Below are 27756 nucleotides of genomic sequence, written 5' to 3'. Positions count from 1 at the left end.
GCAAGTGAACACTGCCCAACTCACATTCCGAGTCATCAAATGTAAATAAGTACAGTACAACTTTGTTACTACAGTGAAATACAAACTCCCACCACACCTTTCTACAAATGAAATGTCAGTCACAGGTAGTTGCCAGTCGCCCCTAAACAAAAGGTCTACATGAAACTCATCTGTGCTGGCCAGTGAGGCATCCCTTCATTTTGGCAAAGACCAAATCTCCAGGTCTGAACTTGTACTGCAAGTCGGCAGTGTTGTTGAGACTTTGTACCTACCGTAAATGTAGATGTTAGAGTGCTAATACAGCTGCAGTAATCACATATGGGTTCTCTGCCGTCAGGCGGTCCCTCGGTCGGCCGAATTCCAAAGTCTTGGTCTGGCGTCGGTTGTCGCCGCTTTCTTTCCTGACGTCAGTGCGACAGGGGTATATAAGACACAGCCAATGCCATATTCTTCAGTCTTTTCTTGCCCCAGATGTCAGGTGCCCCCAGAAGGAAGGCAATACATAAATTATATATAAAAATATATTCAAGCAATGCAATGTAATCAAAAAACAGTAGTTGCAAGCAAATGCACCATAGGAGGATAACCCAAATTAGGTTGTAAGAGGAGGTGTTAGCCACTAGTCCTTTACCAAGAGGGGAAGGAGGGAGGGAAACCTGTACTGCAGCTGTATTAGCACTCGAACATCTACATTTATGGTAGGTACAAAACTGTACTATGTTCATCGTGCATACAGCTGCAGTAATCACATATGGGTAGAATCCCAAAGCTACGCACAGGGTGGTAGGCACTAGGTGGAACTGGGATGAGCCAGAATGCCCTGCAATACAGCAGTGGCAAAGCCTGCTCTAGTTTTGGAATATAAAGGCAGGTGGTAGTGTTTTGTGAAGGTATGCACAGAACTCCAAGTGGCTGCCTCCAAAATATCTTTGGTAGGAACTCCTCTGAGGAAGGCTGTAGAGGTAGCTGTGGCCCTGGCTGAGTGGGATCCGATGCCTGTAGGGATAGATTTCCCATGATAGGAGTAACAAAACCGTATGCAGTGGCCTATCCATTTTGAAATTGTCTGTTTAGTCACTGGCTTCCCTTGAGTTCCAACAGCATAGGACACAAAGTTGTTGTGATTTCCTAAAAGGCTTTGTTCTGTCCAAGTAATAACGTAGCTGTCTATGGATGTCTAAAGAGTGCAGCAGCCTTTTCCCTTTGTTTTGAGGATTGGGGTAAAAGGTAGGCAAGTGTATGGTTTGATTTAAAGCTACCCTGGATACCACTTTAGGCATAAATGATGGGTTGGTTCGAAGGGAAACCCTGTCCTGATGGAAAATTAGAAAGGGCTGCACAGCCATGAGGGCTTGCAGTTCCGAAACCCTACGAGCTGAGGTAATGGCCAGAAGGAAGGCTGTTTTCCAGGACAAATATTGCAAATCTGTTGAGGCAGCTGGTTCAAAGGGAGGCAATGTTAATTTTTCTAGAATATAATTAAGATCCCAGGCTGGGACTGGTTGTTTCCTTGGTGGTCTTATATTCTTAGCCCCTCTGAGGAACCGTTTTAAGAGTTGGTGAGAGAATAAGGGTGGATCCGTGTTGAATTCTGCAGAAATGGCTGAGGCATGGATTTTTATGGAAGAAAATGAGAGTCCACTGTTCAGCAGCTCCGCTAGATACTGTAATACCGGAGGCAAATTTAGTTTTGTAGGGTCCTGGCCTTTTTTCTCATTCCAAGAGCAAAACCGTTTCCATTTTGCTGAGTAAGCCTTTCTAGTAGATGGCCTTCTGGCCCCCAAAATGACATCCTGTACCTCATTGGAGAGTAAGGTCTGTTGAGGTGTTAAGGAATTTTCCATGCAGCGAGATTGAGTGTTTTCAGCTGACTGTGAAGAGTTTTGTAGTTGTGCTGAGTCAGCAGAAGAGGCATTAGAGGTAGGGACCAGGGAGGAGTATGTTAGGCTGTCCAACTGAATGAAAGGGCGTCCACTCTCCAGGCCTTTGGATGGAAGGTCCTTGAACAAAACTTTTCCAATTGATTCCTGTGGGAGGTGAAGAGATCTATGTCTGGCCTTCCCCACGCTTGGATTATCAACACCTGAGGATGCAACTTCCATTCGCGCGGATCTGTCATATTTCTGCTTAGACCGTCTGCCAGCATGTTTTCCAAACCTGGCAAGTACTGTGCTTGAAGTTCCATTTGCCATTCCAGAGCTAAGTTCCAAAGTGTCATGGCTAGTCTGCACAGGGGGTATGAATGTGTTCCTCCTTGTTTGTTTATGTACCACATTACTGTGGTGTTGTCTGTTCTTATTAATAATTGTCCTGGATGCAGGAGGTCCTTGAATGCTGTAATTGCATTTATCACTGCTAGCATTTCTTTTTGGTTGATGTGAAGGTGCTTTTCCTTTTGGGTCCATTTGCCCTGAATTCACCTGTCTGTCATGTACACCCCCCAGGCATAATCTGAGGCGTCTGTTGTGATGACTTGATTTGCTTGAGGCTTGCAGAATGGGAGACCTGTGTTTGTTTGACATGCTTGGGCCCACCATAGAAATTCCTTTTGCAAACATGGAATTACTGGTATTATTGTTTCCAAATTGTGGCTGTGCTGAGACCATAGGTTTTTTAGGTACCATTGAAGTTTTCTCATATGCAACTTTGCACATGGGATTAAAAGAATGCAAGATGCCATGAAGCCCAGAGCCTGCAGGATTTTCCTTGCAGTAAGCCTGGTACAATTTGCTAGTATTTTGAAGTACTGAGTTAGTTGCCCCTGTTTTTCTGGCGTAAGGTAGGCCATCTGGGTGTTTGTGTCCAAGTTGGCACCCAGGAAAGTTATTTTCTGAGATGGTGTTAGCCTGGATTTCCCTTTGTTGATTGTGTATCCCAGAGAATTCAGTAACCGTATTGCATAAGCCAGATGTTCCAGAAGTTTGTGCTTGCTGTCCGCTTGGATCAGGCAGTCGTCCAAATAAGGGTAAATTTGTATCCCTTGAAGTCTGCAGTAGGCAATTACTGATGCCAGGCATTTCGTGAATACTCTGGGCGCAGTAGATAAGCCAAAGGGCAATGCAGAGAATTGATAGTGGACTGAACCTGCAAGAAATCTGAGGTATCTTCTGCAGCTTTGTCTGATTGGGACATGCAGGTATGCCTCCTTGAGGTCCAATGTTACCAGCCAAAACCCCTTGCCCAGCATGGGAAGAAGCTGCTGTAATGTGAGCATGTTGAATTTTGGTACGAGTAGAAATGTATTTAGGATGGATAAGTCCAAAATGGGTCTCCAGTCGGTTCCTTTCCTTGGTACCCACTAATAGTCTGGAATAAAAACCTTGACCTTGTTCGTGAGTAGGTACCTCTTGAATAGCTTTCATGTCCATGAGTTTTGAAATTTGTATTTGTGCCTCTGCCCTTTGATTGTGTGGCAGGTTTGGCATGCCTCTCATTTTTGGAAGAGTGTGAAAATGAAATCTGTAGCCTCTGTTTATAATGTCCAGGATCCATTTGTCTGTTGTGATAATATGCCAATTTCTTGTAAATAATGCCAGCTTTCCTCCCAAGGGAGCTGCCAGCTGAGACTTGCTTGGCATGAAAAGGAGGAAGTCATTGGGTTTGTTTTCTGTATTGTTGTGTACTGTCCTCGCCACCTCTTGGTGCTGGAGTTTGCCATTGTCTGCCTCTATATGATCCTTGAGATTGTCCTCTGCCCCTTGTGCGCCTGTATCTGCCTCTTTGGGGCTTGTCCATGGCTGGAAAGGACCAGTTTTTAGAAGGCCAATTTCTGCTAAAACGAGGTGGTTGTACCTGTAGAAAAGCCTTGATAGTTTGCATAGATTTAGCTTTTTCTTCCATTTTACGTAGTATCTCCTCAGCATTAGTACCAAATAGTACATCCTTTTGTAAAGGAGCATCTAGTAGTTTAGCTTTAACATGATCAGGCAAGCTTTGTTCCCTAAGCCAAGCATGTCTACGAATGACTGATCCTGTAACAGCAGCTCTACTTGAGGCCTCTATGGCATCATAGCCACATTGTAAGGTGTGTTTACCCACTTGTTCTGCACTATGCATCATATCCTGCAATTCCTTCAAATCTGGTTGTTCAGGTTGAGACATTTTATTTCTTAATTGAGATAACAGAAACTGCTGGTATTTAAGCATATGGAACTGACAATTTAAGGCCCTCATGGCTAGGGTGGCCGAGGTGTATACCTTTTTCCCCCACCTTTCTAAGGATCTAGATTCTCTTTCGGAAGGTAGTGGATTCTTGGCAGTAGAGGCCTTCATTCCCTTGGGGCCTTGAGAAATGGTTTCAGGGTCAGCATTATGGCTTTTGAAAAGAAATTGGTGAGAGTTAGGAACTCTGTAGTACCTATCAGGTTTGACTGGAGCAGGAGGCAGGGAATCCGGACTAAGACAAGCCTCCGAGTAAACATCATCAAGTATGTCCAAGACAGGAGGTATAGCCAGCGGTCTGTGTTGAGGTAACAAAAGAAATTCCCTAAGCCTTTTCTTGGAATCAGAAAAGTCTTGGCCTTCCCAATGGAAGTGCTCCCTCAAGGTGTGCAAGGTTTCCCCAAAAGAGAAATCCTCTGGGGGAGATACAGAAGGAATTGACTGTTCTGCATCCGAATCTTCATAAGGGGAGTACGAGTGCTCCTCTACATCAGTATGTTCTGAGAAAATGGAGCCCTGTTCAGAAGAGGGAGAATCTTCCTCCACTCTGGGTCTCTTGTCTGGAGGGGGTTGGGAACCCCTGATAAGGGTAATCAAATCCTCAGCCATTTTAAGCATCTGCTTTTTAGGCATGGGGCCTGGGGATGGGCCCTGAGCAACAGGCCTCTTGGGATGCATGGCTGATTTGGACTTAGTAAAGGCCTTAATGGAAAAGGAAGATGAGGGCCTAAAGACACCCTGGGTGGAAGTGGACCTGTCCACATTAGGAGACTCAACACTCACAGTGGCTTCGGTGGTTGTAGTCCGAGTAAGGGCCGAGGCACCTGCGGTCTCGGGTACAGAAGACACCGCCAAAGAAGTGTCGTCAGTAGTCAGGGACTGCAAAGGCATCTTGCTGAGAACCAGACAACGTGCAGTCGGTTTTGGCGTGGTGTCTGTGGAGACCGCGGACCTCGCGTGTCGGTCCTTGTCCTTGCGGTTTTTGGACAAAACGGTAGTCGGAGTCTCCGACGACATTTTATAATCAAAGGCTTTACCAAAATAATGTTGGGCGAACTCCGCCCGACGCTTAATAGTGCGTTTATTGAAAGAAGCACAAAAGCGACAGCCCGAGACGTCGTGGTCTGGGCCTAAACAAGGTATGCAGAGGGAATGGAAATCCTTATGCGGTATTTGCTTCCCACAAGAAATACAATTGTTAACTTTGTCTGACATCGGTCTGAGGCAAGAAAAGTTTCCCCAACGGGGTACTTAGCTTTAAAGAAGACTTCGGTTTCCAATTTTTCGTAAATTCAGGAGCTGGCCGACCGGCACTTGCGAACTGCTTCTGCTTCTGGCACCGCGCGGCAAAAAAGACTAAAGAATATGGCGTCGGCTGTGTCTTATATACCCCTGTCGCACTGACGTCACGAAAGAAAGCGACAACAACCGACACCGGACCAAGACTTTGGAATTCGGCCGACCGAGGGACCGCCTGACGGCAGAGAACCCATATGCGATTACTGCAGCTGTATGCACGATGAACATCAATCTCTTGATGCCCTTGGCTACACTCACACACTCACACACTCACACACTCACACACTCACACACTCACACACTCACACACTCACACACTCACACACTCACACACTCACACACTCACACACTCACACACTCACACACTCACACACTCACACACTCACACACCTTCCTGCAGCTCAGAGAAGTTATCGCTCTAACCCTCAACCTCACTGCTTCTTTCAAAATTCCATTAATATTATGCAAAGAAAGAACTACCACTGTTCCATGGAGTACAAAAAAGATGCGTCGGAAATCCGCCAACAGAAGTCACACCTCACTTCTACTGGGAGAGTTGCTTTATTTACGTTCCATTAGTTCCTTTAGCTATGGATTAGGTTTCAGGCGTTTTACTTCTGTTTACAGCTGACAGGTTGGAGAAAAGTCTTGTTGATATTTGCAAGGTTAATGCTTTTATTATTCAAAAAATCTATTATTTTTCATAAAGTAGTACCCTCCCAGTGGCAAAATGTTGCACGTGGCTTAGCCAGACTCATGGCACTGCATGTAGTTCACAAGAGCTCTTACGTAGAATTGACAGAAGTCACAGAAATTTGTATTGTTTGTTTGTATTGGTAGGAGACTGTAAATAGCCACATTCTGTAGTTTACATTAACCCACAGACAGTATATGCATTACTGATAACTGAACATTCTCGGTTTTATACAGTCTTTATGAACAACCTTACATGACATTGAGTAGTTGCTGAGAGCTATAACACTGTACTGTTTATGGATAGAGGACCATATATATAACCTTGTTACTGTACCACTCAACTACATCTTATTCTGCATTTCAGTCTGACTTCCTCATAACTTTGACCTGTCCCTTGTTAAAATTTCGATTATGCGGTAAATCAGTAAGGCTTACAGGCAGTCAGTAATGGCAAACATTACAGTTTCATACTAGTGCAAGGTTTAAGGCTGTGTCTGGATAATTGACATTTAGAATAAAAAGAAGTTATGTCTTACCATAACGTTACATCTGTATTGTTGATCCTCGTTCAGTCATTACACATGGGATATTGGTTCTGACCTCTGAACCAAGCCGGCCATTTTCCAAGCTGGCATCAGCTTCAAACTCTCGAGCTAAACTCTTACCCACAATCCCCCTCTCCCTGTTACCTCAGATTGAGTTTGCAAGTCAAAGAAGGTACAGGCTACCTCTGGTCAAATAACCTAAGAGAACTGGATGGTGAGATCCACTAGAGACCACAGGAGAGGGGAGGAGGGAGGGTTGTAATGACTGAACGAGGATCAACAATACAGATGGAACGTTATGGTAAGACGCAACTTCTTTATCTGATATTGTTAATCCTCGTTCATTCCTTTTGCATGGGACAGAGTCCCCAGCTACCTCTATTCCTGGGAGGCTCTCATGGAAGGACATTCCTGAGCACCACAGAACCGAAAGATGCTCTTCCCCTGGAGGCCAAATCCAATTTGTAATGATTGATGAAGGTATGAGGCGTAGCCCAAGTTGCAGCTGCACAGATGTCATGTAAGGAAGCTCTGGCATGGAAGGCAGCAGATGTTGCCACCGACCTTGTTGAATGAGCTTTCATGGTAGTAGGCAACGAGATATTACGTTGTGTATAAATGAAGGTCACACAGCCCTTCAACCATCTAGCTAATGTGATCTTAGCAACAGCAGATCCTAATCTAGGTCCAGAAAAAGCCAAAAATAACTGGTCAGATTTATGAAAGGGCCTAGTCCTGTTTAAGTAAAAATGTATTTGCCTGTGAATATCTAGAGTATGTAGGCAATACTCTCCTCTATTTGAATGATTGGGAAAGAAAACTGGCAATTCAATGGCTTGATTAATGGACATTTCAGAGATCACTTTGGGCAGAAAAAATGGATTATTTCTCAGAGACACTATCTCTATGAAAACTCAAGTATGGACTCTGGATACATAAAGCCTGAAGTGCAAATGGCGACCAAAAACAAGGGTTTTCAAGACAAATGCTTGAGGTCACAAGAAGAGGCTTGTTCAAAAGGTGGCATTGTCAGAGCTTGTAGAACTAATGATAAAGCCCATGGTTGAATAGGTTCTCTAAAAGGTGGCTTCAGATGATTCACACCTTTTATGAAGGTCTTGCATAATTTGTGAGACATAAGAGAGGAATCTTGGACACACTCATGAAAATTAGAAATTGCAGCCAAATGAACTCTAATGGTAGAGGCCGATGGACCCGATTGAAAAAGGTCAGCCAGATAGTCTAGTATTATCGACACTGGTGCTGAGAAGGGATCTACTTGTTTATCTTTCAGCCAACAGGTAAATCTTTTCCACTTGCTCAGATAAGTAATTCTAGTGGAAGACTTATGAGATGCAATGAGAATATCACGCACTGGTAAAGAAAGATCATTCTGCCTGGCAATCAAGGGAATTGGAGTAGCCAAGCCATGAGCGTCAGGCTGTTCAAGTTGGGATGAATCAGGTTCTGTGGATGTGAGATCAACTCCAGGGTTGGATGGAGAATCCACGGTCGATCTAGAAGGCGCGGACAAAGGAAGGGGAACCAAATCTGTCGAGGCCAATATGGTGCTATGAGGATCACCTTGCTCTTCAACTGATGGGCTTCCTTCAGAAACTGGGGAAGGAGGGGCTTCCTTCAGAAACTGGGGAATGAGGGGAAATGGTGGGAATGCGTAAAGAAGACCTGAGGGCCAATCGTGGACTAGAGCTTCCCTGATAAGACTGTCCCGGACGGGGAATCAGAACAAAGTAGTTGCTACATTTGTAGTTGGTAGGGGATGCAAAGAGGTTGCAGCAAGGACAGCCCAGCGGTGGAAGATCTCCGCCGCTATGAAGAGATTCCGGGACCACTCGTGAGGTTGAAGAATGCACCTGCAGAGTTTGTCTGCTATCATGTTGGAACTCCCGGGAATGTACTTTGCTAGAAGAAAATGGGTGGTAGCCATTGCCCACTGCCATATCCTCATGGCCTCTCAACAAAGGGGGTAAGATGTGGTTCCACCTTGCTTGTTGATGTACCAAACCACCAGCATGTTGTCTGATTGAATCGCAATTGTCCCAGACGGCAGTAGGATATGGAATGCTTGCAATGCCAGAAGCACCGCCCTCAGCTGTAGAACATTTATATGCAGATGGGCCTCCAGTTCGGACCAAGTGCCTTGGACTGTCTGTCCCTGACATAGCCCCCCCACCCCATCAGGGAGGCGTCTGTGGTCACTGTGGCCTTGGGTTGCTGGGGGGAGAAGGGGCGAGACCATTGTGACAGATTGTGTGTCATCCACCAATTTAAATCCTGCTTGCACCTGTGGGTTACTCGAATCATGGCTGAAAGAGGATGTTGAAAAGGATACCATTGGGCGAGCAGTAGCCATTGTAGAAGCCTCATGTGAAACCTGGCCAGGGGAACAATGGTGATGGAGGCTGCCATGGAACCAAACAGCTGTAGAACAGAGTGAGCTGTGGATTTCTCCCTTGAAAGGATTGGAATAAATTGCTGCTTTATCCTTAAAATTATGTGCTCTGGAAAAGCAGCTCTGCAGTTCTTTGTGTCCAAGATAACCCCTATGAATTCTGTCGACTGAGATGGGGTGAGATTGGATTTTTGCCAGTTTATGGTTATGCCTAGCTTTTGAGCAGCGAGGAGAGAGTATGCCAGGGCTTCTTCCAGTAGATGTCTGGTGGGGGCGGAAATGAGCCAGTCATCTAGGTATGGAAACACCTGGAATCCTTGAAGTCGCAAGTGAGCTGTGACAACCGCCATGCACTTTGTGAACACTCTGGGGGCTGTAGGGAGTCCGAAGGGCAGTACTCTGAACTGGTAGTGACCGGCTCCCGCACGGAAGCGCAGAAATCTTCTCGATGGCCTGTCCACTTTTATGTGGTAGTATGCATCTTGAAAATCTATCGAGCACATCTAATTGTCTTTTTCCAAAAGTGGGAGGATAGACTGTATTGTGACCATCCAGAATTTTTGTACTCTCACAAACTTGTTCAATACACTGAGATACAAAATTAGTCTCCAGTCCCTGGTTTTCTTTGGCACCAAAAATAGTCTCGAGTAGAATCCAGATCCTATCTGGTCTGGAGGGACTATTTGGATGACTCTCTTTCTTAGCAGCTTTCCTATCTCTAGTGCTGCTTCTTCCCTTTGACTGGGTGGAACATCGGGAAGTTTTTTTTGAAGGGGCAGGAATCGGTGGTGATGGTTAGCCAGGCAGAAGGCTACAAGGAGAAACGTCCCCCAACCACCTCCTGAGAAAAGGAGTTGGGCCGTTCTTCAAGAGCGCTGGTAGGATTGACCAGGGAAAGAATCCCTGGAAACTTGGTTACGCAGACCCCCTCTGCCCTGAAAGGAGAGTCTTCCCTGTGAGTTTCCCCCTCTGCTTCTAGGGGAGAACTCTGCCTGTGTGTCACAGAAAGGACCCGGAGATTTCTTGAACCATATCTTCCCACTCTTTTGGTTTCGGGAGAAAGCACGTTGAGGGGAAGAATAACAGACACCTATGGCAGAAAGGGTCTTACCACCCTGTTCACATCTGGCCAGTGAGCTTTTAACTTTGGGCCCAAACAACGAGGAGGCCTCAATGGGAGCATTAAGAAAAGAAGCCTTAAAGGATTCCGTGAAATTGCACAAGTGCATCCAGGCGTGTCGTCTCAAGACCGCCGCTGAACCCGCTGTTCTAGCTGCTCCTTCTGATGCGTGAGATATCAGTCGCATAGAGGAGTTAAATACTGATTCAATGGTGGCCAGCTGAGAGGCCACTTTGTCATGGACCTTATCAGACACGGCACCAGCCAAGGTTTCAGAGAGCTCAGAAATCAGATCCCTTTGAAGCCTGGTAAAGTGTGCCATATAATTCAATGACCTGATAGTAAAGGTCGTTGATGCAAAGGTGCCCTTCCCTATCCTGTCCAGTGTCCGGGACTCTGTTAGGTGGATGGACAGTCTGGCTTTCTTCTTCTGCCAGATCCTTTTTTTGTTGCGCCGCCACCACCAAAGCATCCACAGGAAGACCTTTTGACCAATGGGGATCCGAAGCAGGAGGGGACAAAATCTTATCTGGCCTCCGGGGAATAGCTTAGATGGTATCAAGAGCCTTGCAAGCATGCTGCACGATAAGCCAGACAAGTTCATCGGCAGGTGGAGTAACCCAGGAGGTAGGGGGCTGGGCGCAAAAGGCCTGCAGGAACACAGATTGGATTAGAGGGCTGCCAGTCACCTCTGTTTCAGGATTTCGAGGATATCACCAAAGGATATCTCAAGAGGGTGACCAGGGGGTCCTTCCCCCTCATCGAAATCTGTGTCTTCAGTGAGGAACTCCTCTGTGGTGTCCATGTGCTTCCTCTTACATAAGCTTTTCCAGTGGACCTCCTCAGTGAGAGAAGCTGGGGAAGACAGCGGAAAAGGGGATTCCTGTGGGAATATGTCCTGAGGCCCTTGCACCCTGTGTCCGCTAGGTGCAACCTGTGAAACCAGTGTACCAGAGGAGGGTGGAGGGATAGTCAGTCCAGCATCGCCAGCAGCAGCGAAAGCCTTCTCCATCAGTTGGAAGGCTGGTCCACCTGAAGAGGAGTGAATGTCTAGGACAGGGGACACCCCTCCCCTAAGTGGCTCAGCCTGCCACCCAGAGTCCCTGGATGGCCGTGGAGCAGCAAACTATGCGTGTCACAACTGACATCCTGGGTCATAGCAAAACGTTCCTGCCATGAAGGCAACTGCGGTTCCGTAGTGAGATCCATAAAGGGGACCGCAGAAAGGGAAGACTGTGCTATATCCATGGACTTCAAAGGCAATGAAGGAGGAGAATAAGAAGGGGTCTTTGGAGATGGGTGATCACCTCCCAAGGAAGGATAGTTCCTGAGGAGTGGGATATCTCTGGCCAAGAGCACCTGATCCACAAGATGCAACACATAGTGTTCGGAGAGGCTTCTATTGGACCTCACGGAGACTGAGGGAGAAACAGGCCTGTCCACAGAAGAGGCAAACTCTGTGCCCATCTCACCAGTCCGCACAGAGGACAACAGTGCCGAAAGAGACTGGACTATGGTTGTCTGCACTAGAGTCGTCATTGGTGCCGAGGTCAAGGTCTGCACAGACACAGAGGTCGGTGCCAAAGAGGTTGTCGGTACCAAAGTTGGAACCGACAAAACTGGAGTCAACAATATAGGCGTCGGTTTTGAGGACGGTGCCGATGTGGTCAAGGTGCCGATACAGTGGTAATAGTCTGAACCGAGGAGCCCCTCGGTGCCGATATAGTGAAGGCTGCAGGAGAAGATGGAGCCGAAATCACTAATGGAGCCGAAGGCCTTGGTGCTGAAGATCTAGGCACCAAAAGCACTGGGGCTGACAGTGAGCTTCAGAGCCGAAAATTTTGCCTTTTTAGGCTTTGGTTGGCAGAAGTCCCCAGCCGGGGATGAAGGCAAAGATTTAGCCTTGGTAGGAACATCCAAGATTTTCTTACGGGCTCTAGGAGGGGGTTGAGACCTCTGACCCAGAAATAGCCTCTGAAAAGGGAGATTTAAGAAGTCCCTTCAGCAGCAGCTTGTTTTTACTTTCCAGCAAAGTTCTATTTGAAAAGTTTTCACAGATAGTACAGGGCTGGTCAACAGACAAGTGGGACGCCCCCAAACAATAAACGCACATAGAGTGTGCATCAGAAGTAGGTAGTATGTGTCCACAATCAGAACACCGCTTAAACCACAGACTACTTTTCTGATCTGCCATGACAGCAAATTAATTAACAGAAAGGGTATCAGCAATGGTACAAAGGAATATCCAAAGGTATGAGAAAGAAGAGAAGGATTACCAACGATGGTAAAGAGAGATTACCTCGTGGTAAAAAGGTAGAGAAAAGAGCAGAAAAAACAGAAGAAAATATGTACGCTAGATGCGATAGGGTAAGAGACAATGAAATAGAAACTTTTCTGACAGAAAAGTAATATGAAAGACTATTAAAGATCAAATAACTACTTAGCTCAAGAGAAGCAGCTTGACACAACCAAATGGCAATGCGGCAAACAAAATCTGGGGTAACAGGGAGAGGGGGATTGTGGGTAAGAGTTTAGCTCGAGAGTTTGAAGCAGACGCGAGCTTGGAAAATGGTCGACTCTGTTCCGAGGTCGGAGCCGATATCCCATGTGCAAGGGATAAACGACGATTAACAATATCAGATCTGACATTCCGATAATTGATGCTCTCTAAGTGGTATGGAAAAATATAGTCCCCTCATTCCATCAGCTCTAGCCATCTACAAAGAGAAACTACATGAATGTACTGTACAGCCATGCGTGGGAAGCAACCCTGCTGATGTGGGCAGAATGTCTACCTGGGAAACAGGATTATGAACAGCCAACATAATGGAAGGGAGTATGGGCTTCATGATTAGCCAATGTATGCAAAAGCACACATTCAAAATGTCTTGCAATGGTATAATAAGAAAAATGAAAAAATTTGTTTCTCACTGCTCACTGTTGCAGAAAGAGTTTGGATCTTTCCTACATCCCTACAACTACGAGTCAGGAAAGCCTGTTAACACAACTGAATTTGGATGGGCCTCTAAAATTATGTGAAAGTGTCTCCAGTGTGGTAGTTCTCTCAAAACACTAGGGCATACTTTCATAACATGAAGCCTTGCAATGGCTCAAATCCAGGTACCAATACTCAAATCTTTTTTTTAAACAAATGATAGATGCCTCTACCTCAGAAGGTAACACTCTCAAGATAAACTAACATTGTTCATGTGCAGTAACACTTAAATTATAAAACACTAAGTTTAAATTCCTTGTACTATGTAACAAACAATAACAGTGTGCTCTGATCTACTCTATTAACTTAGTAAATTCATACATTTCAGACTGGCCAGAATTCTTAGCCTTTTAAATCCATCCAGCTGTACTGATTTAGTGAGTACATAATGACTTTGCTTGTATACATATGAAGTCTGTAATCTACATCCATTAAAGTGGGTGCTGGTGTTTACTTGGCTTTTAAAAGTAAACTGAATTTCAGTCTTATTTATCAAGTTTTCTTTGTCATGTTCAAGGACCACAAGTGATAGTGCTACACTGTTTAACAACATCTGCCATCACATTCAAGACATATGCTCAACCGATGACTACTACACCATAAACAGATACTGCACGATGTAAATATCTTAAAGCATTACTGATGCCAAATAAAGAGATTTGGGATACTAATTTAAGCAATATAAAAGAAGATGGAAAGGATGTTGTTAATGCTCTAAATCATGAATGTTTCACCAAACCCTTTCCATTTCCAAACTTTTTATTGTTATGCAAAATTTAAAACAAACCATCACAAGCATTTATGAAATGTTTGCAGTTCCATCAAGTTTCAGAAGGGTGAATTGATTTGTGTGGTTCTGCTCGAGCTTTTCTGAGGATTCTTCCTACCACAAATTTGAAATTTAACAATAATGTTTATCAGACTTTGGAAATCGGACTGGATGGTATGATCATTCTGCAAATCCTGTTTGATGAGGATATGTCTGTTGGGTCAACTTAGAGCCTTTCCCTTACAAAGTATTCATTCACTGAAAAATATATATAGTCCAATTATAAACAATAATGTTCTATAATTGAAATCGGTCGTCAAAACGTGTCTACAATTCCTGCTGTATTCACAGGAGTAATTGACTTGCACAGAGAGCAAGTCTTTTGGAATCTGGCTCCTGGAGTAGGCTTGCTTTACACTGAAGTATTTCACTTACACCAAGCACAAGTCTTTTAGAATTGGGGCAGGCTTATACCAGATTAAGTCCAATACACAGCGAAAGTCTTTTGGAATCAAGCCCACAGAGAAGGCAACAAACTGGAAATAACTGGAAGAAAGGCAAGGAACTGAAGTTCTGGGAGGAAATTACCCAAAGGGGAAACTAAGAAAATGGGAGGAAGCAAAAGTTTTTTGGATTACATGCTAGTGACAGGCTCCCATATAAGCAGAATATGGACCAAGACAGAAAGACAAAGATAGGACCATTAAAAAGGGGGATAATTAGTAGACAATCTAGAATTATAACATGGGAACTCAGGATTTGGATAAAAGTTTAGGAGGAGAGCAAATTACAAAGGAACAGTGGTGAGGGGGATATGTAGGGTTTCTAAGTATGCAACTAAATCATGATGGTTTAGGATATCTGCTTGGAAAAGCAAAGTACACTGCACAGGATATTCCCTCAGGTTCAGAGGGACTTTTGGGAGGCATACGGGGTATGGGAGAGAAAACCGGGAGCATGTCTTCTTGAGAGTGTCCAGAATTAACAGTTTAAAGATGTGTTAGAAAATTCCCTAGGACAAATGCTTGATGCACAAGTTGAAGTTACTAAAGAAATGATGCTGCTAAACTGGAACAAAGAACCCAGAATGCCAGTGCAGAAATCTCAAGGGTTAGACTAACCTTGGAAGATATGTTAAATTACTATAAAGGAAATAAATCAGGGAGTGGGGCTTGTTAGATAAGGGAAATACAAGATTTATACCCTTAAAGGGGATGTGTCACAATGAGGACCAGAGTGATGGTGAGGAAAAAATTTTGGGAGAAATGAAAATGGCAAAAGAGGAGTTGTGAATGCCATATAGGTTTATTGACTGGAAGTCAATAGTGTTGACAAGTTTATGAAAAAAAAAGGCAAGTGAATATATAAATTCAGTAAGTACATGACTGTAATATGATGTTGGGTACATGTTTGACAAGGTGAGTTCAATAAAGAGGTTTTAAAAAATTTCAATTTGTCTGAAGAACTGAGGAAAAAGGTAAACAGTACACAGGTGCAAGCCACTACACAAGTGGAAGTCCTTTACTGTTAATAGTAGTGAGAATGGCACAAAGAAATTAAGTACCTAGCAATCCTGTCAATACAAGAGTGCTACATACTAGCGAACAGCAGCATTTAGCCCCATATAATTAAAATCCATTTCTGCCTAGACTATCATGATCTAGTCATCTTTGTTACAAAGAGTACTGCATGTCTAATGTCACATCTATAAACTGCAACTAGTGACTACTTTACTGACAATGTTCTGTTTCACCTTGTTATAGCTGTCCAAATATTTACAATATGCATGTATAGCTATGTTCACAATGTATGAACTGAAGCTGAATTTCTTCTCAAGTCATTTTTCTGTACTAGGTTTTATAACAACTATTTAATTGTAACCATGTTTAATTGTAACCATTTGGACTTTCCCATTAAACAAATGTCAAATAAAACACACCTTTTTGAGTCAGTTAAAGCTCTACTCTTAAAAAAAAAAATATATATATATATATATATATATATATATATATATATATATATATATATATATATATATATATATATATATATATATCCCATCAGAAAATTGGTCCTCAGACTTATCTTAAATCATGCAACTATTCCAATAATTTTCACAAAGTCACTTGAATAGCTCTGGTTCAGTATGATGTTACACCTGGTATGCATCATCTGTCTCTGGTTCAATACAGCCTCAAACCTTCTGTTCCGAAGTCCATGGAAAATCACAATAACCCCTTAAGGAAATGTAAGCGTTTCAGATGCATGTTTTTTGAATGTCCCCCGAACTTTTACTAACTTTTTATTGAAGCAGTCAGGCCAATAAAGCCACACTAGCTGCAGCCATGACATATTTCACAATATAAGTGGATAGTTTGACCATTTTCTGAAAACACTCAAATTATTTATAGGTTCATAGGAGATTACTAGGATAACAGATTAACAACTCTTACAAGCCTAGCCAACATAATTCAATTTTACCCACTATATGGTCCCTAGGGGCAAGAGGGCATGGGTTTGTGCCTCTGCCTTGAGTATCTTACAGATTGCCCCTGTCCATATGGGACAGTGGTGTTACCCCGGATGTGAATTTGCGATTCCTCGATCCATTGATCCAAAAGAGGGCCAGGGAAGGGCTTAACATGTTGCACAGAAGGGGCAATCTCCAAGACACATCTGCCTCTCCAGCATATTTTGAGTCGCTTACTACGTTTACATTCCTAGACTGGGTGACCCTCGTGACTTTTGACTTGCGGATGTGTAGCACTTCCATTATGGATGGATAGGAGTGTGTCTTGTAGGTCAGGCATAGGTCACCCCTCAGTAGCTGGTAGGAGAAAGAGTAAAGAGATAGGGATTTTTATTCTATTCGCATAGAACATGTTGTTTACACCCTGTATTTTCTTTATAAGGAACTCCTAAGGTCATTCCAGCTGCTTAAGTGCCTAGTGAAATACCAAATGGTGCACTGTACTCTATTATTGGTCTAATGAGGGCCAAGTACAACAGAGCTATAATCTCCTTGGATCTAGATGCCATACCTTTACTTACAAGTTGTGCCACATAGGACTTCCTCACCATTGTGGACACATGGCAGTCAAAGTTCTGTGTACCTAGATTGCTCACCTCAGACTACTCTTACGGGTGTGCTACTGATGTTGTAATTTGCAGGGGTATTTGACTTCTCAAAGGGTATGATAATACATTTTTTTCACATTTAGTTTTAGGCCATAGTTTTGGCACCAATCATTTGTCTGATCTAGACCCTCCTGAACGATATCTCCATCATTGAGGGATTCAAAGACTGCCCCAAGCTTAAAGTTATCAACAAACTTTGTCATCCAGAGGCCTTCCACATTAGTCTTGACTTCAGAGAAGTATATTTCGAACAGGAATTGCCCCATCACTGAGCCCTGTGGCACACCACTAGCAACTGGCCTCTTGATCGATCTGGATTCACCCACTTAACCATGTGGCCTGTCCATAAGCCAACTGGCGAGCCATCTGGTAACATTGGGAATTATGCCCAGTTTAGTAAGTTTATATAATACCAGAGTAGGGAACTGTGCCAGATGTCTTAGCCAGGTTGAGGTACATGGTATGTACTATTTTACCCTCATCCATGGCCTTAGTGACTTTGTCAAAGAAATCCACGAAATTCAGCAGGCATGACCTGCCCTTGACAAAGCTGAATTGGGTTGGGTCCAGTGTCTGGAGATTTCCTATGTCATTATTCATCAGGTCTCGGATTATTCTTTCCATTGCCTTACATACAAGACTAGTCAGACTTGAGTCTAATTTCTCGATTCAGGAGATGGTCCCCCTTTATGCAGAGGGATGACTGTTGCTGTCCTCCATTCAATCAGGATAAAGCCAGTCTGAAGGCTGTGGTTAAATAGAGATCCTAATTGTCTTGGTAAATCCTGATTTAAGCTGTTTAAGAAGTAAATTGATATATAGTCTGGCCCACTGATGTTTAAGAGACAACCTGATATATAGTCGGGCCCTACTGAAGCACGTTTTTCAGATTTAGAGAGCGCAGAGACAATCTGTTCTTTGGTGATAATTGGCAGTGGGGGTTACTTCTTGGAGGAGAACCGGGGGTGTGGGGGGGTGAAATTTGAGATGAATTTGTCACCCAACAGATTTGCTCATCTCCTTGCGAGTATAGGTGATGCCATCTACAACTAATTCTGCACATAGTTTGGTGTAGTAATTAAGACTGGTTCAGAAGTGAAAATGCCTTATGGTTACCCTTATCTCTGGAGGCTGTTTTTACCTCAAAGGACTACTTTCAGAGACCTGACTAGTTCCCGGATTCACTTGTTTAAACTAATGAGACCCCTTTGTTATGTATGTTGTCCACAACATTAGAATGACTGCAAAATTTCAAAACACAAGATAAAAAACATGTTAAGGAGTATTGGCACACTTCCCATGGGCCTCCTTCACATGAGAATTAGGTTATTTTACAGTGAAGTCTGTAGTTTGCGCCAGGATATTTGTACGTTTCACCTACAAAGTTTTCCTGTGTGACATTTTCACTTCTTGTTTTGTTATGGTCAAAGCAGCCAAAATTAGTGGATAATGATGCAGTCAGTGGATGAAAGTGACGGGCCCCCATCTGTTTAGTGATCACAGGGAAATTGGCATCAGCCTACCATAATACAGTCCCCACCATTACAAGTAGTCCCACAAATTCAATTGCTTTTTACAGCCCCCTGCTTTGAAGTCACCAGCTGCCACTGGTGAGCTACAGTGGATCTACACTGACAACATTGTGCTGAAAAGTTAGACAGTTGAAGTCCCCAGATTAAACCCAACCAAAGGGATACTGAAGAAAGTGCTACCAAGGTCTTTTTAATGATCACACCGGAGGTCAGTGAAGGAGAATATTTTGAAGTTTTGAAAAATGACTAAGCCACTATTTGTGGGAATCATTTAAATATTAGTAACTCCCTCAAATTAAAAGATGAAATTGAATGCTTATGTTTTTTTTTCAGGTCTCTGTTGCCCCTTTGAAGTTTTACTGCCTTTTTTCTTTCAGTTCCTTCTACTGTTAGATTAATTGAGCTCCATTTCTTACAAAAAGAGGGACAAAAAAAAAAAAAACAGTAAAATGTAGCATTCAAGTGGGTTACACTAACCACAGTCACAAATAAAGTCATATGGAGATATCTGGAAAAAAAAAAAAAAAAAAAAAAAAAAAAAAAAAACATGGACTAACATGGTACAACACTCAGACTAAACTGCAAAACGCGTGCAAGGTAAGAATCATAAGAATGGTCAGTTAAGAAATCTCTTTGCAATGTTGCCTTCAAAGAATGCCTTTGAAGTCCGAGATGATCTTAAGGACAATGGCACTGCTGATTAAAGATCTGGTTTAACTTAGATTTTATTTACTATTACAAGGACATTCCAAAAATAAAATTAGCGGCTCTTCACCCTGTACTACTCAGAAGATAAGAAATGCCTCACCTTTGTGTGGGTGTTTTTTTTTTTGAGGGTGGGAGGAGGGTTGCGTCTTATTCAGATTTCATTTTTACAAGGTCATTAACTCCTTGCTCAAGTAGACTTCAGTCCTTCTGATGACAGAGGATATAAGCAGCCAGCAGATATACATCTTCACTGATGGCCAAGACCCATCCTCCCTCTACCTAAAGTACCATATTAAAGTGTTGGTGCTTGTCTTTATGTGACAGGCCCCTGAAATGAGGTCTGGAAAGCAGAGAATAATGACGGAATTAAAGGGATTGGCAGAAAGGCATACAAGAAATTTCCACATTACAGTCTGGAAAACAAGTCTACCATTGCTGTCTTATCCCTACTGCAGGGGAGAGGGAAACCCCCATTTTCACAAACTACAGGCAGCTCTAGCTTCCAACCATTTCACTTCTGAAAGAACGAAATCTAGATACAGTTTCCTAAATCTTCACCTACAATAAAGTGATGAAACTGTGGTTCAAGTGTTCTGCTAGCAAGTCCACTTTACTCAGGGATGTGAACTGCAGAGAGTGATGCCTTTGTCTACAGCTCACTTCCAGACTTCCATGCTCTTTGCAGTGGAGGCAAACATATGCCTATACCAGCCCTGTTTATTTAGGTGCCAACTGATGAACTTATTTAGACTGGATCAGTAAAGCCCCCAAAGTAGCCTTACCTCCACAGCATTCAGGACCTTGTGGATTGAACGTAGTACCCAAGATCCTCTCTAAAGCAGGCCACATGCCCGAAACCACAGAAATTAAAATGGGCACTGTATCCTGCAAGCAAACAGTCTACTGCCAGGACCTGTGGCAGTGGGTTCAGATGCAGGAACAACCCCATCAAGAGATTTGAGAGTGTGACAGTTGCTTGACACAAGGAGACTATCCAAGAGTGTGTGGTGACTTTGCACCACTGGCATCCCACCTTCCACTGCAACACCCACTCCGAGAGGTTTGAGAAGAGTACTCAAATATGCCATCAAGTAAGATACAGGAGAACCAAACATGAATTTTTTTTCTGCAGTGTCAGCCAGACTTGTAAATCCACAATCTCATTGGCCTTCTCATTATGCAGGAGCTACAGACTATGGAAAAAGTATTCATCTTCACTTTGAGGAAAGCAGTCCTTCACAGGTGGGGGTGGTCAGTGAAAGCTTCTTTGATAAGTTTGTAGATACTCCATCACTCCAGTGTTTGGGAGTGTTGATGGCAACAGGGAGTCCCCAGCAAGGACTCGTTACCAAGGCAGAAACATAATGGAGTTTCTTCCATAAAGCATTTGCCATAATGCCTGGCACAATGGTAAACACTTCCGATGCAGAGAAAACACCAAACAGCAGCAATATGTGTTAAATGTGCTTCCTACCGAAGGTGAGATGTGGACCTAGACAATGACACGTCCAAAGGACTCATGTCCACTGACATCAATGAGATGCCCTGGGTAGCAGTCACCATCTAGATTCTGACACAGCTGCTTAGCTCTATGGTACAGGAGGATGCAGCCCTGACAGTGACTTGCATGACCAGAACTACAGTAGCCAACGGCATGGGCAGTGGAATAGCTGGGGGGTTGGGAGTGACTGGCACTCTGCTTGTTTACTCTAGGTAGTGTGTGGCAACCTGGTCTGTTGAAATGTTGAATTCTGCCGACTACTGAAAAACATGGTGTTCAGTATTTTGGACCACTGACATGTTCTCAGTTGCTGTCAAGCTGCTTTGCTGTAATTTTCTAAGGAGCATAATTTCCTAGGAAGGGCATACATAGAACCATGCATATAAGGAGGGGCAATGCAGGAATACTTGCATAACTATGAAAGTCAGCCACCAAGAAGCAGTATTAGGGCTACACTGAAAAAAACCCTGATGACTATCTAAAAACAATGAAATCTCTACTGGCTCAACTCTGCTGAACTGTAATGAACCGGTAAGCAGGCTGAGAAAGGGTCTGACCGGCAACAGGAGAGAAAAGAAAATGTATTTGACACATGGGATGTATTCACTGAAGTTGTAAGAGTCCATGGATGGGACAGAACCCTTCTGTCCCCTTTGAAGTCAAACAGAAGTGAAATCAGAACCCATGGCATTATTCTGAAGGACATACAGCCCTCTAAAGTGGGCAGTCTGAGCTTTCTAGCAACTATGTAATGACTGCTTGGTCTCTGACTGGGGTCCCTTCTGAAGTACAGGGGTTCAGAGCAATGGCTGATCCTGATTAAGTCAATCACCTTGAAAACCAGGGGAAAGTACTATCTCAAAACAGCCTGGACAATGGTCAGGATTGATCGATGGGCCAGAAGTCATTCAGTTTCGTTGACACCACCATGAGACAGGGAGAATGACTAAGGGCAGAAACATTTAATATCTGTGGGACTTCCTCGGTCTGCAAAGGGACTATTCTCTTAACCCTAATCTGCCAAGGAGCAAGTCTGGGACCAAGGTGCATTTCATAAAGGCCCTGCACAATGATGAATACCGGTTTTCACTCTAGGTCATCCACTGGGTACTTGTCTGAAGTGGCTACACAAAATTCCCAGAACAGGACTTGCACAAACTGAAATACTTTAATAGGGAACCTTGAACATGACATCTTGGAAAGGCATATGCCAGGGTCTGCAGCCATAATCACAGGGTTAGCAAAGTTGTACTTAAATACAGATGTCAAATACTCCACTGTAGACACCACAGACAAGAGTCTTTACCAATTCTTTCTTAATCCCAGAGAGAGTGGTGAAAGCTCTACCAGGGCCTGATCCACTGGGAGGCATGGCATTAGTACAGGTAAGAAAAACAGTTGAGAGAACTAAGCCTGAAGTGGCAGAGAAAAGTACAGTTTTGTACCTACCATAAATGTAGATGTCCGATAGGTATGCATCTCCAGTCATAACATATGGGTTGTCCTGCCTCAGGCAGCCCTTCGGTCGGCCGGATTCCAAAGTCTGGGTCTGGCCTCGGCTGATGTCGCACTTTCCCCGATGTCAGAGCTTCTGGGGTATAAAGGCATCAGCCGACGCCATTTTCCTCAGTGTTTCTTGCCCCAGATGCCAGGTGCCCTCTAGGAAGGCTAAATTTGAATAAATGTTGAATGTTCCAAACAGTAGCAAAATATATATATATATATATATATATATATATATATATATATATATATATATATATATATATATATACACACATATATACAAACAAACAAATACACCATAATAGATTCCCCCAGCTAGCTGAAAGAGGGGTAAGCACCCTAGGAATACCACAGAGGGGAAGGAGGGTGGGTAATCCTGACTGCAGATGCATACCTATCGGACATCTACATTTATGGTAGGTACAAAACTGTACTATGTCCTTCAAGGATGCATCTGCAGTCATAACATATGGGTAGAATACCATAGCCAAACTGGGGGAGGAGGTACTAAGATAAGGATGGTGTAGTTAAGATCCCCTGTAAAACTGCAGTTGCAAAGCCTGCTCGGGATCTGGAGTATAAAGGTAGATTGTAATGCTTGGCAAATGTATGCACGAAGCTCCAAGTAGCAGCTTCTAAAATGTCCTTAGTAGCCACCCCTCGTAGGAAAGCTGTAGTGGTGGCTGTGGCTCTTGTGGAATGAGGCCTGATATTTTCAGGAGCTGTCTTTCCATGAAAAGAGTAGCAAAAGCGAATGCAATTTCCTATCCATTTTGAAATTGTCTGTTTGGAAATTGCTTTTCCTTGCACCCCAGTTGCATATGCTACAAAAAGTTGGTCAGTTTTTCTGCTGGTTTTAGTTCTGTCCAGATAGTAGCTTAGTTGTCTGTGTACATCCAAGGTGTGCAAAAGTTTTTCTCCTTTGTTCTGTGGGTTAGGGAAGAACGTAGGCAAATGAATAGCTTGGTTCAAGGATACCCTGGATACCACCTTTGGCATGAAAGTAGGACTGGTTCTCAGAGACACTCTATCCTGGTGAAAAATAAGGAAAGGCTGCACTGCCATTAATGCCTGCAACTCGGATACTCTTCTTGCTGAAGTGATTGCCAGAAGGAAAGCAGTTTTCCAAGATAAAAACTGTAAGCCTGCTGATGCGGCTGGTTCAAAAGGAGGTAGTGTCAATTTTTCCAGCACAAAATTGAGATCCCATGCAGGCAGAGGGGGTCTCCTTGGAGGTTTAACATTTTTGATCCCTCTCAAAAATTGTCTGAGAAGAGGGTGAGAGAAGATAGGAGGATCCATATTGTATTCTGCTGAAATTGCTGAAGCATGAATCTTAATGGAAGAATAGGACAGGCCATTGTGGAACAATTCTGCTAAGTATTCTAGGATGTGTGCTACGTTTGCCACTGTGACATCTGTGCCCTTTGATGTGCTCCAAATGAGGAATCTCTTCCATTTAGCTGAGTATGTCTTCCTTGTGGAGGGTCTGCGAGCCTCCAGGATAATGTCCTTGACCCTCTGAGATAAGACAGTTTGGTTTGGTTTTAAGCAATTTTCCAGGCAGTTAGTTGCAGTGTTTTCAAGTTTGGATGCAGGGTCTTGAAATTGTTCTGCATTAGCCATAGGGGTAGAGGCCATGAGTTCGCCTGAGACATGCTTCTCAGTAGCGGATACCAGTGCTGTCTTGGCCAGTCCGGAGCTATTAGTATCACCTTTGGCTGTTCCTCCCTGATCTTCAGTAGAACCTTGTACATCAATGGGAGAGGTGGAAATGCATACACTGTTAGGGCATTCCAGCTGAAAGAGAGTCCACCCTCCAGGCTTGTGGGTGGTATGTCCTTGAGCAGAATTTCTTCAGTTGGTGGTTGAGTGGGGAGGCGAACAGGTCTCTCTCTGACATTCCCCATTTCTTTGTTATGAGTTTGAAGATGTCTGGATGCAGCATCCATTCGTGAGCATCCGTGGTAGTTCTGCTTAAGCTGTCTGCTAGTGAATTCTCTTTTCCTAGTGCAATTTGGCCTGCAGCTGGATATTGAGATTCAGGCCTAGGTTCCACAGATCCATTGCCATCCGGCATAGAGGGTAGGAATGCGTGCCTCCCTGTTTGTTTATGTACCACATGACCGTGGTGTTGTCTGTCCTTATCAGCAGATGTCCTTGCTGGAGGAATGGTTTGAATGCCTCGATTGCATGCTTCACTGCCAGCATCTCCTTTTGGTTTATATGCAAGTTTAGCTGGCCTTGAGACCATAGGCCTTGGATACATTTGTCCTCCATGTGTGCTCCCCATCCTAGGTCTGAGGCGTCCATTGTGATGGTCTGCCTTGGTTTTGGTTTGTTGAAAGACAACCCTCTGTTGGACTGGCAGGCCTGAGCCCACCACAGGAATTCCTTTTGAAGGCATGGAATGATTGGTATCATGGTTTCTAGACTGTGCCTGTGTTGAGACCATACATTCCTTAGGTACCATTGTAGTTTCCTCATATGCAGCCTGGCATGCGGGATCAAGATTATGCAGGATGCCATGTTAACCCAGGGCCTGCAGGACTTTCCTTGCAGTAAGCTGAGCTTGTCTTGTCAAGGTCATGAAGTAATCTGGAAGTTGTTTTTGTTTTTCTTCTGTGAGAAAAGCCATCTGAGTTAGTGTCCAGATCCACACCCAAAAAGGTTATCCTTTGGGATGGCACTAGTCTTGACTTTTGGATGTTGACTGTGTATCCCAAGGCCTGCAACAGGTGTATGGCATAGGCCAAATCCTTTATCAATTTTGTCTTGTTGTCCGCTTGTATTAGGCAGTCATCCAGGTGTGGGTAGATTTGAATTCCCTGAAGTCTGCAATGTGCAATTACTGATGCCAGGCATTTCGTGAATACTCTGGGCGCAGTAGATAAGCCAAAGGGTAATGCTGAGAATTGATAATGCTCTGATCCTGCAAGAAATCTGAGGTGTCTTCTGCAATCTGGATGGATAGGGACGTGCAGGTATGCCTCCTTGAGATCTAGAGTCACCAGCCAAGACTCCTTGCCCAACATGGGAAGAAGTTGCTGTAGGGTCAGCATTTTGAATTTTGGCACAATGAGATATGTGTTCAGTGCGGACAAGTTGAGAATAGGCCTCCATTGGTTTTCTTTTCTTGGTACAAGGAATAGTCTGGAGTAAAATTCTTGGCCTTGTTCCATAGATGGTACCCTTTCTATCGCTTTCATCTGAAGTAAATTGTTGATTTGTCTTAAAGCCTCTGGCTTCTGGTTTGGTGGAAGGTTTGGCATTCCGCTCCTTTTTGGTAAAGTGTGGAAGTGAAACCTGTATCCTTTGTCTATTGTTTGCAATGTCCATGTGTCCTTTGTAATGCAATGCCAGTTTTTTGAGAATAAAGCCAGCTTTCCGCCCAAGGGAGCTTCCAGTTGTTCCCTGGTAGGCGGAATTAGAGTCAAGTCATTGTGTCTGTCCTGTGGTAGTGGTTGTAGTTGCAGCTGTGGCACTACTCCTCTGGTTAGCAGGCTGCCACTGACGGCCCCTGTAGGCACCCTATGATTGACCTCTGCCTCTTGGGCATCTATTCCTGCCCCTCTGTGCTCTGGAGGTGTCTGGAAAGGACCAATTCTTTGAAGGCCAGTTTCTGCTGAACCTCGGAGGTTGGACCTGCAGAAATTCCTTTACTGTTTGCACAGATTTTGCTTTTTCTTCCACTTTCTTTAGAATCTCCTGTGCAGGGGAGCCAAATAAACTTTGTTTCTCCATTGGAGCATCTAGGAGTTTAGCCTTGACATGGTCTGGCAAGGATTGCTCTTTTAGCCAGGCATGCCTACGAATTACTGCCCCAGTCATAGCTGATCTAAATGAAGCCTCCAGTGCATCATAGCCACATTTTAAGAAATGATTACTGACCTGCTGAGAGTTGTGTACCAAATCCTGAAGGGATTTACAGTCTAAAGGTTCAGTAGAAGAAAGCTTTTTATTCAGCTGATCCAACAAATATTCTTGGTACTGTATCATATGGAATTGACAGTTTAATGCCCTGGCAGAAAGAGTAGCAGATGTATAAACCTTTTTACCCCATCTCTCTAATGCTCTAGACTTTCTTTCAGAGGGTAGGGGATTTTTGGCAGTGGCAGCTGCAACACCTTTTGGGCCCTGAGAAATGGTTTCTGGGTCTGCAGCATGGGCTTTATACAGGTGGAAGTGAGAATCTGGGACCCTGTAATATCGGTCAGGTTTGGCAGGGGCCAGGGGAGGAGAATCAGGTGCAGAACTGACATCATTATACACATCATCAATTACAGTTAGCACTGGTGGTATGGCTAAGGGCCTATGCTGGGGCAAATGTAAAAATGTCCTTAATCTTTTTCTAGAATCAGAAAAATCCTGACCCTGCCATTGAAAGTGTTCCCTCATTGAGTGCAAAGTCTCCCCAAAGGAAAATTCTTCAGGAGGGGAGGCCGAAGGAATAGAGTCTTCCGCATCTGAATCCTCATAAGGCGAATAGGCCCCTTCCTGATGGTCTGACAAATCAGATCCATCCGTGGAGTAATCCGAGGAGAGAGGTTCAGAGGGTTCAGTCCTAGGCCTTTTGTCAGGTGGAGGTTGGGAGGCCCTGTCTGGGTGAGGTTGGGAACCCCTAATTAAGGATACAAGGTCCTCAGCAAGACTGAGAATCTGAGAACTTGAGGAAGGCCTCTGTGAAGTAGATTTGGCAGGTAAAGCTTTTGAAAGTTTGGCAGCTTTAGCCCTGGAGAAGGCCTTAATAGACATAGAAGGTGGGGGCCTAGCTGCCCCACGTGCAGGTGTAGAAATGTCCAATGGAATGGTGTCGGACAATTCTTGAGCGCTAGCTTCGGTAGCGATTTCTGAAGCCGACTCAGCCGGGGCCTCTCTGGCCTCGGTTGTTGGAGGTATGGTTTTGGTCATAGTAAGAACCGAGGACTCTGTTTCAGCCAAAACAGAGACGCTCGTGGTAGGCATAACCGTGGTTTCAGCCAAAACTGCGGGCCGCGAGTGTCGGTCCTTTTCCCTGCGTTTTTTGGCCATATGCGTAGTTGGAGTCTCCGATGGCATTTTATATGCAAAAGCGGTTCCGAAAAATTCTTCTGCAAACTCCGACCGACGTCTAAGAGTCCGTTGGTTGAAGGAGGCACAGGCTAAACAAGCTGATTCATCGTGGTCTGGGCCTAAGCAAGGAAGGCAGTAAGAATGGAAATCCTTATGAGGTATTTGTTTCCCACAAGTTAAACAATTATTTACTTTGTCTGACATCGGCTGAGGCAAGAAAGAGTCCCCAACGGGGTACTTGGCTTTTTTCGAAGTCTTCGGTAGCTGAAATCTCTGGATCTAACCGACCGGCACTTGCGAACAGCTTCTGCTTCAGGCACC

General features: G+C 44.1%; 1 protein-coding gene across 1 annotated transcript in view; it reads right to left on the bottom strand.

The window, feature by feature from the left end:
- Positions 1 to 27756, bottom strand: part of MANF (mesencephalic astrocyte derived neurotrophic factor) — a 252922-nt gene that overhangs the window by 33986 nt on the left and 191180 nt on the right. The window lies entirely within an intron of this gene.

Source organism: Protopterus annectens, chromosome 7.part0 (assembly GCF_019279795.1).
Source record: "Protopterus annectens isolate FY-2018-M chromosome 7.part0, PAN1.0, whole genome shotgun sequence".
Taxonomy (NCBI): Eukaryota; Metazoa; Chordata; order Ceratodontiformes; family Protopteridae; genus Protopterus; species Protopterus annectens.
The sequence above is the reverse complement of the archived record's forward strand: the minus strand, read 5'-3'. Positions and strand labels throughout refer to the sequence as shown.